Source organism: Carcharodon carcharias, assembly GCF_017639515.1.
Source record: "Carcharodon carcharias isolate sCarCar2 chromosome 39 unlocalized genomic scaffold, sCarCar2.pri SUPER_39_unloc_6, whole genome shotgun sequence".
Taxonomy (NCBI): domain Eukaryota; kingdom Metazoa; phylum Chordata; class Chondrichthyes; order Lamniformes; family Lamnidae; genus Carcharodon; species Carcharodon carcharias.
Genome location: NW_024470845.1, coordinates 285,090 through 293,188, shown reverse-complemented (window position 1 = coordinate 293,188; position 8,099 = coordinate 285,090).

Below are 8,099 nucleotides of genomic sequence, written 5' to 3'. Positions count from 1 at the left end.
GGGGAGAGGGAGTGAGAGTGGGGGAGGGGAGAGAGAGAGTTGGGGAGGGGAGAGAGAGAGTGAGAGCGGGGGAGGGGACAGAGAGTGTGAGAGCGGGGGAGGGGAGAGAGGGAGTGAGAGTGGGGGAGGGGACAGGGAGAGAGAGCAGGGGAGGGGAGAGAGAGAGTGAGCGCGGGGAGGGGAGAGAGAGAGTGAGCGCGGGGAGGGGAGAGAGAGAGTGAGAGCGGGGGAGGGGACAGGGAGAGAGAGCAGGGGAGGGGAGAGAGAGGGTGAGAGCGGGGGAGGGGAGAGAGAGGGTGAGAGCGGGGGAGGGGAGAGAGAGAGTGAGCGCGGGGAGGGGAGAGAGAGAGTGAGCGCGGGGAGGGGAGAGAGAGAGTGAGAGCGGGGGAGGGGAGAGAGAGAGTGAGAGCGGGGAGGGGAGAGAGAGAGTGAGCGCGGGGAGGGGAGAGAGAGAGTGAGCGCGGGGAGGGGAGAGAGAGGGTGAGAGCGCTGGAGGGGAGAGAGAGAGTGAGAGCGGGGGAGGGGAGAGAGAGAGTGAGAGCGGGGGAGGGGAGAGAGAGAGTGAGAGCGGGGGAGGGGAGAGAGAGAGTGAGAGCGGGGGAGGGGAGGAGAGTGAGAGCGGGGGAGGGGAGAGAGAGAGTGAGAGCGGGGGAGGGGACAGGGAGAGAGAGCAGGGGAGGGGAGAGAGAGAGTGAGAGCGGGGGAGGGGAGAGAGAGAGTGAGAGCGGGGAGGGGACAGAGAGAGTGAGAGCGGGGGAGGGGACAGAGAGAGTGAGAGCGGGGGAGGGGAGAGAGAGAGTGAGAGCGGGGGAGGGGAGAGAGAGAGTGAGAGCGGGGGAGGGGAGAGAGAGAGTGGGAGCGGGGGAGGGGAGGAGAGTGGGAGCGGGGGAGGGGAGGAGAGTGGGAGCGGGGGAGGGGAGAGAGAGAGTGGGAGCGGGGGAGGGGAGAGAGAGAGTGAGAGCGGGGGAGGGGACAGAGAGTGTGAGAGCAGGGGAGGGGAGAGAGAGAGTGAGAGCGGGGGAGGGGAGAGAGGGAGTGAGAGCGGGGGAGGGGACAGAGAGTGTGAGAGCGGGGGAGGGGACAGAGAGAGTGAGAGCGGAGGAGGGGAGAGAGGGAGTGAGAGTGGGGGAGGGGACAGAGAGAGTGAGAGCGGGGGAAGGGAGAGAGTGAGAGAGAGCGGGGGAGGGGAGAGAGAGAGTGAGAGCGGGGGAAGGGAGAGAGTGAGAGAGAGCGGGGGAGGGGAGAGAGAGAGAGCGGGTGAGAGTACAGAGAGACAGACCGGGTGAGGGGCGAGTGAGTGTGGAAGGGGGCCAGTAGGAGTGTGGGGAGGGATTGTGGGAGGTGGGGCGTGGGGAAGGGGATAGTGGGGGAGGGGAGAGAGAGAGAGAGTGAGAGTCGGAGAGGGGTGGGTGGGAAAGAGAGAGTGGGGGAGGGGCAGTGTGGGGGAGGGGGAGAGTGTGGGCGGGAGAGGGGGAGGGGGAGAGTGTTGGGGGGTAGAGAGTGTAGGGGAGGGGGTGATTGGGGTGGGGGAGCGTGTGGGTGAGGGGGGGATTGGGGTGGGGGAGAGTGTGGGGGAGGGGATATTGTTGAGGAGGAGAGTGTGGGGGGGGAGACAGAGTTTGGGGGAGGGGGTGATTGGGGAGGGGAAGAGTGTGGGGAGGGGTGAGAGAGTGAGTGGAGGGGGAGAGAGAGAGAGAGAGAGAGAGTGGGGGAGTGTTGGAGTAGCGGAAGGGAAGAGTGGGGGAGGGGGAGAGTGTGGGGGGGGGAGACAGAGTTTGGGGGAGGGGGTGATTGGGGAGGGGAAGAGTGTGGGGAGGGGTGAGAGAGAGTGAGTGGAGGGGGAGAGAGAGAGAGAGTGGGGGAGGGTTGGAGTAGCGGAAGGGGAGAGTGGGGGAGGGGGAGAGTGTGGGGGGGTAGAGTGGGAGATGGGGGGAGGGAGAGTGTGTGTGACGGGGGTGTGGCGGAAGTTGAGAGTGGGAGATGGGGGCTGGGAGAGTGAGCGAGTTTCGCTCTCCCCCTTTCACCTTCCCTGCTCCCAGGGGAACGATCCCCCAGCTTCTCCCAGTGTGTCCATGTAAACTGAATTCCCACATTCCTGGGACCATTCGGGTCAATCTCCCTTAAATCCTCCGCACCCTCCCAGCTCTCCCCACTATCCCCCCTCCCCTGCTATCTACCTGTCCTCTCTCGCCACATCTGTCATTGTCCGCTCTCCTCTCCCTCTATCCCACCTTCTCTCTGTGTGCTCCCCTCTCCCTCTCTCCCCACCTCTCTCCCCACCTCTCTCTATCCGCTCCCCCTCCCTTTCTCCCCACCTCTCTCTATCCGCTCCCCTCTCCCTCTCTCCCCACCTCTCTCTATCCGCTCCCTCTCCCTCTCTCCCCACCTCTCTCTATCCGCTCTCCTCTCCCTCTCTCCCCACCTCACTCTGTGTGCTCCCCTCTCCCTCTCTCCCCACCTCTCTCTATCCGCTCTCCTCTCCCTCTCTCCCCACCTCTCTCTATCCGCTCTCCTCTCCCTCTCTCCCCACCTCTCTCTATCCGCTCCCCTCTCCCTCTCTCCCCACCTCTCTCCATCCGCTCTCCTCTCCCTCTCTCCCCACCTCACTCTGTGTGCTCCCCTCTCCCTCTCTCCCCACGTCTCTCTATCCGCTCTCCTCTCCCTCTCTCCCCACCTCACTCTGTGTGCTCCCCTCTCCCTCTCTCCCCACCTCTCTCTATCCGCTCTCCTCTCCCTCTCTTCCCACGTCTCTCTATCCGCTCTCCTCTCCCTCTCTTCCCACCTCTCTCTGTGTCCGCTCTCCTCTCCCTCTCTCCCCACCTCTCTCCATCCACTCTCCTCTCCCTCTCTCCCCACGTCTCTCTGTGTACTCCACTCTCCCTCTCTCCCCACCTCTCTCCATCCGCTCTCCTCTCCCTCTCTTCCCACGTCTCTCTATCCGCTCCCCTCTCCCTCTCTCCCCACCTCTCTCTATCCGCTCCCCTCTCCCTCTCTCCCCACCTCTCTCTATCCGCTCCCCTCTCCCTCTCTCCCCACCTCTCTCTATCCGCTCCCCTCTCCCTCTCTCCCCACGTCTCTCTGTGTGCTCCCCTCTCCCTCTCTCCCCACCTCTCTCTATCCGCTCCCCTCTCCCTCTCTCCCCACGTCTCTCTGTGTGCTCCCCTCTCCCTCTCTCCCCACCTCTCTCTATCCGCTCTCCTCTCCCTCTCTCCCCACGTCTCTCTGTGTCCGCTCCCCTCTCCCTCTCTCCCCACGTCTCTCTGTGTGCTCCCCTCTCCCTCTCTCCCCACCTCTCTCTATCCGCTCCCCTCTCCCTCTCTCCCCACTTCTCTCTATCCGCTCTCCTCTCCCTCTCTCCCCACGTCTCTCTGTGTGCTCCCCTCTCCCTGTCTCCCCACCTCTCTCTATCCGCTCTCCTCTCCCTCTCTCCCCACGTCTCTCTGTGTGCTCCCCTCTCCCTCTCTCCCCACCTCTCTCCATCCGCTCTCCTCTCCCTCTCTTCCCACCTCTCTCTATCCGCTCTCCTCTCCCTCTCTCCCCACGTCTCTCTGTGTGCTCCCCTCTCCCTCTCTCCCCACCTCTCTCTGTGTGCTCCCCTCTCCCTCTCTCCCCACCTCTCTCTATCCGCTCTCCTCTCCCTCTCTTCCCACGTCTCTCTATCCGCTCCCCTCTCCCTCTCTCCCCACCTCTCTCTATCCGCTCCCATCTCCCTCTCTCCCCACCTCACTCTGTGTGCTCCCCTCTCCCTCTCTCCCCACGTCTCTCTATCCGCTCCCCTCTCCCTCTCTCCCCACCTCTCTCTATCCGCTCCCCTCTCCCTCTCTCCCCACCTCTCTCTATCCGCTCTCCTCTCCCTCTCTCCCCACCTCTCTCTATCCGCTCCCCTCTCCCTCTCTCCCCACGTCTCTCTGTGTGCTCCCCTCTCCCTCTCTCCCCACGTCTCTCTGTGTGCTCCCCTCTCCCTCTCTCCCCACGTCTCTCTGTGTGCTCTCCTCTCCCTCTCTCCCCACCTCTCTCTGTGTCCGCTCTCCTCTCCCTCTCTCCCCACCTCTCTCTATCCGCTCTCCTCTCCCTCTCTCCCCACGTCTCTCTATCCGCTCTCCTCTCCCTCTCTCCCCACCTCTCTCTATCCGCTCTCCTCTCCCTCTCTCCCCACGTCTCTCTATCCGCTCTCCTCTCCCTCTCTCCCGACCTCACTCTGTGTGCTCCCCTCTCCCTCTCTCCCCACGTCTCTCTATCCGCTCCCCTCTCCCTCTCTCCCCACGTCTCTCTGTGTGCTCCCCTCTCCCTCTCTCCCCACCTCTCTCTATCCGCTCTCCTCTCCCTCTCTCCCCACGTCTCTCTATCCGCTCTCCTCTCCCTCTCTCCCCACCTCACTCTGTGTGCTCCCCTCTCCCTCTCTCCCCACGTCTCTCTATCCGCTCTCCTCTCCCTCTCTCCCCACCTCTCTCTATCCGCTCTCCTCTCCCTCTCTCCCCACCTCACTCTGTGTGCTCCCCTCTCCCTCTCTCCCCACCTCTCTCCATCCACTCCCCTCTCCCTCTCTCCCCACCTCTCTCTGTGTTCTCCCCTCTCCCTCACTCCCCACGTCTCTCTGTGTGCTCCCCTCTCCCTCTCTCCCCACCTCTCTCTGTGTGCTCCCCTCTCCCTCTCTCCCCACCTCTCTCTGTGTGCTCCCCTCTCCCTCTCTCCCCACGTCTCTCTGTGTGCTCCCCTCTCCCTCTCTCCCCACCTCTCTCTGTGTGCTCCCCTCTCCCTCTCTCCCCACCTCACTCTGTGTGCTCCCCTCTCCCTCTCTCCCCACCTCTCTCTGTGTGCTCCCCTCTCCCTCTCTCCCCACCTCTCTCTATCCGCTCTCCTCTCCCTCTCTCCCCACCTCTCTCTGTGTGCTCCCCTCTCCCTCTCTCCCCACCTCTCTCTATCCGCTCCCCTCTCCCTCTCTCCCCACCTCTCTCTGTGTGCTCCCCTCTCCCTCTCTCCCCACGTCTCTCTGTGTGCTCCCCTCTCCCTCTCTCCCCACCTCTCTCAATCCGCTCCCCTCTCCCTCTCTCCCCACCTCTCTCTATCCGCTCTCCTCTCCCTGTCTCCCCACGTCTCTCTGTGTGCTCCCCTCTCCCTCTCTCCCCACCTCTCTCCATCCGCTCTCCTCTCCCTCTCTTCCCACGTCTCTCTATCCGCTCTCCTCTCCCTCTCTCCCCACCTCTCTCCATCCGCTCTCCTCTCCCTCTCTCCCCACGTCTCTCTATCCGCTCTCCTCTCCCTCTCTCCCCACCTCTCTCTATCCGCTCCCCTCTCCCTCTCTCCCCACCTCACTCTGTGTACTCCCCTCTCCCTCTCTTCCCACCTCTCTCTGTGTCCGCTCTCCTCTCCCTCTCTCCCCACCTCACTCTGTGTGCTCCCCTCTCCCTCTCTCCCCACCTCACTCTGTGTGCTCCCCTCTCCCTCTCTCCCCACCTCTCTCTATCCGCTCCCCTCTCCCTCTCTCCCCACCTCTCTCCCCACGTCTCTCTATCCACTCCCCTCTCCCTCTCTCCCCACCTCTCTCTATCCACTCCCCTCTCCCTCTCTCCCCACCTCTCTCTATCCGCTCCCCTCTCCCTCTCTCCCCACCTCTCTCTATCCGCTCTCCTCTCCCTCTCTCCCCACCTCACTCTGTGTGCTCCCCTCTCCCACTCTCCCCACGTCTCTCTGTGTGCTCCCCTCTCCCTCTCTCCCCACCTCTCTCTATCCGCTCTCCTCTCCCTCTCTCCCCACCTCACTCTGTGTGCTCCCCTCTCCCTCTCTCCCCACGTCTCTCTATCCGCTCTCCTCTCCCTCTCTCCCCACCTCTCTCTATCCGCTCCCCTCTCCCTCTCTCCCCACCTCTCTCTATCCGCTCCCCTCTCCCTCTCTCCCCACCTCTCTCCATCTGCTCCCCTCTCCCTCTCTCCCCACGTCTCTCTGTGTGCTCCCCTCTCCCTCTCTCCCCACCTCTCTCTATCCGCTCTCCTCTCCCTCTCTCCCCACGTCTCTCTGTGTGCTCTCCTCTCCCTCTCTCCCCACCTCTCTCTATCCGCTCCCTCTCCCTCTCTCCCCACCTCTCTCTGTGTCCGCTCTCCTCTCCCTCTCTCCCCACCTCTCTCTATCCACTCCCCTCTCCCTCTCTCCCCACCTCACTCTATCCGCTCTCCTCTCCCTCTCTCCCCACCTCTCTCCCCACCTCTCTCTATCCGCTCCCCTCTCCCTCTCTCCCCACCTCTCTCTATCCACTCCCCTCTCCCTCTCTCCCCACCTCTCTCTGTGTCCGCTCTCCTCTCCCTCTCTCCCCACCTCTCTCCCCACCTCTCTCTATCCGCTCTCCTCTCCCTCTCTCCCCACCTCTCTCCCCACCTCTCTCTATCCGCTCCCCTCTCCCTCTCTCCCCACCTCTCTCTATCCGCTCCCCTCTCCCTCTCTCCCCACCTCTCTCTATCCACTCCCCTCTCCCTCTCTCCCCACCTCTCTCTATCCGCTCCCCTCTCCCTCTCTCCCCACCTCTCTCTGTGTCCGCTCTCCTCTCCCTCTCTCCCCACCTCTCTCTATCCGCTCCCCTCTCCCTCTCTCCCCACCTCTCTCTATCCACTCCCCTCTCCCTCTCTCCCCACCTCTCTCTATCCGCTCCCCTCTCCCTCTCTCCCCACGTCTCTCTGTGTGCTCCCCTCTCCCTCTCTCCCCACGTCTCTCTGTGTGCTCCCCTCTCCCTCTCTCCCCACCTCTCTCCCCTCCCTCTCTCCCCTCCCTCTCTCCCCTCCCTCTCTCCCCTCCCTCTCTCCCCTCCCTCTCTCCCATCTCTCTCTCCCCACCTTCTCTCTCACTCTCCACTCTCCCCTCCCTCGCTCCGCTTCCTACCCGCTCTCCACTCTCCCCTCCCTCGCTCCGCTTCCTACCCGCTCTCCACTCCCCCTCCCTCCCACACGCCAGTGATTTGACCTTGTTTGCCCTGCTCTAAACCTACAGGCTGAGTCTTTAATGGGATCCCAGGGACTGAGGGAAAGTGAACGGATCTGAAGCATTTGGAAGCTGCTCACTGTGGAAACAGGTGACAAGGTCACTGAGCGGAGAGGCAGGTGACTATTCCTGTGCTGAAGTCAAAGAAACAGGATCGGCCCACTCCTGCTGACTATCCCAAAGCCCATGTGGTTTCTCAGACCTTGTTACTGGAACAGGAGGACGCCCCATTCAGCCCCTTCTCGAGCCTGTTACACAGGAACAGGAGGACGCCCCATTCAGCCCCTTCTCGAGCCTGTTACACAGGAACAGGAGGATCCCATTCAGCCTCTCTCGAGCCTGTTACACAGGAACAGGAGGACGCCCCATTCAGCCCCTTCTCGAGCCTGTTACACAGGAACAGGAGGAGGCACATTCAGCCCCTTCTCGAGCCTGTTACACAGGAACAGGAGGAGGCCCATTCAGCCCCGTCTCGAGCCTGTTACACAGGAACAGGAGGAGGCCCATTCAGCCTCTCTCGAGCCTGTTACACAGGAACAGGAGGATCCCATTCAGCCCCTTCTCGAGCCTGTTACACAGGAACAGGAGGAGGCCCATTCAGCCTCTCTCAAGCCTGTTACACAGGAACAGGAGGATCCCATTCAGCCTCTCTCGAGCCTGTTACACAGGAACAGGAGGACGCCCCATTCAGCCCCTTCTCGAGCCTGTTACACAGGAACAGGAGGACGCCCCATTCAGCCTCTTTCGAGCCTGTTACACAGGAACAGGAGGACGCCCCATTCAGCCCCTTCTCGAGCCAGTTACACAGGAACAGGAGGAGGCCCCATTCAGCCCCTTCTCGAGCCTGTTACACAGGAACAGGAGGAGGTCCATTCAGCCCCTTCTCGAGCCTGTTACACAGGAACAGGAGGAGGCCCATTCAGCCTCTCTCGAGCCTGTTACACAGGAACAGGAGGACGCCCCATTCAGCCCCTTCTCGAGCCTGTAACACAGGAACAGGAGGAGGCCCATTCAGCCCCTTCTCGAGCCTGTTACAGAGGAACAGGAGGAGGCCCATTCAGCCCCTTCTCGAGCCTGTTACACAGGAACAGGAGGAGGCCCATTCAGCCTCTCTCAAGCCTGTTACACAGGAA